This window comes from Nicotiana attenuata, unplaced genomic scaffold, assembly GCF_001879085.1.
Source record: "Nicotiana attenuata strain UT unplaced genomic scaffold, NIATTr2, whole genome shotgun sequence".
NCBI classification, from domain to species: domain Eukaryota; kingdom Viridiplantae; phylum Streptophyta; class Magnoliopsida; order Solanales; family Solanaceae; genus Nicotiana; species Nicotiana attenuata.
Window position 1 is genome coordinate 218,448 of NW_017672093.1, and position 609 is coordinate 219,056.

The window sequence follows — 609 nt, forward strand, 5'->3', positions numbered from 1 at the left end:
TGAGTTAGCTAATATGATCAATAATCATTATTTTAGGAACTTATACCTTTCTTTTAACTTGTATTTATAATAAACTCAATATAATATTATTGTAAGTTTTAAAAAAATTATACTTATTGAGATGAGTTACACGCTCAACGCCCGTATTCTAAGACTAGTTATAAAAAATGTAACTATAATTTCAAATAGATTGATTCGCAATAAAAAATATAACATCATGGCAGGCCTAGGCCTCAGGCCTGGCTGGAAGAGCATAACATCGGGGCTGGACCCCACCACTCTGAACTATATCCCTGGGACGGCCTCCTGCTGGCTGGCCTCCACCTCTAGCGTCCTGACCTCCACTTCTAGCACGTCTACCTCCACCTCTAGATGGCTGAGCGGGCGGTGGAGCACTCAGTGCCTGAATCATGGCACAGGAACCCTGATGCTGAGAAATGCTCGGTGCTCGAGGGCAAAATCTAGCAATATGCCTCGTGTCGCCACAAGTATAACAATCCCTCGGCTGCTGGGACTGCCGACCCTAAAAACTCTAGAGCGGAGGTGCACTGATAAGAGCTGGCGATGCACTGTAGGCCAGCTGATCAAAATACTGCATATGAAAACCAC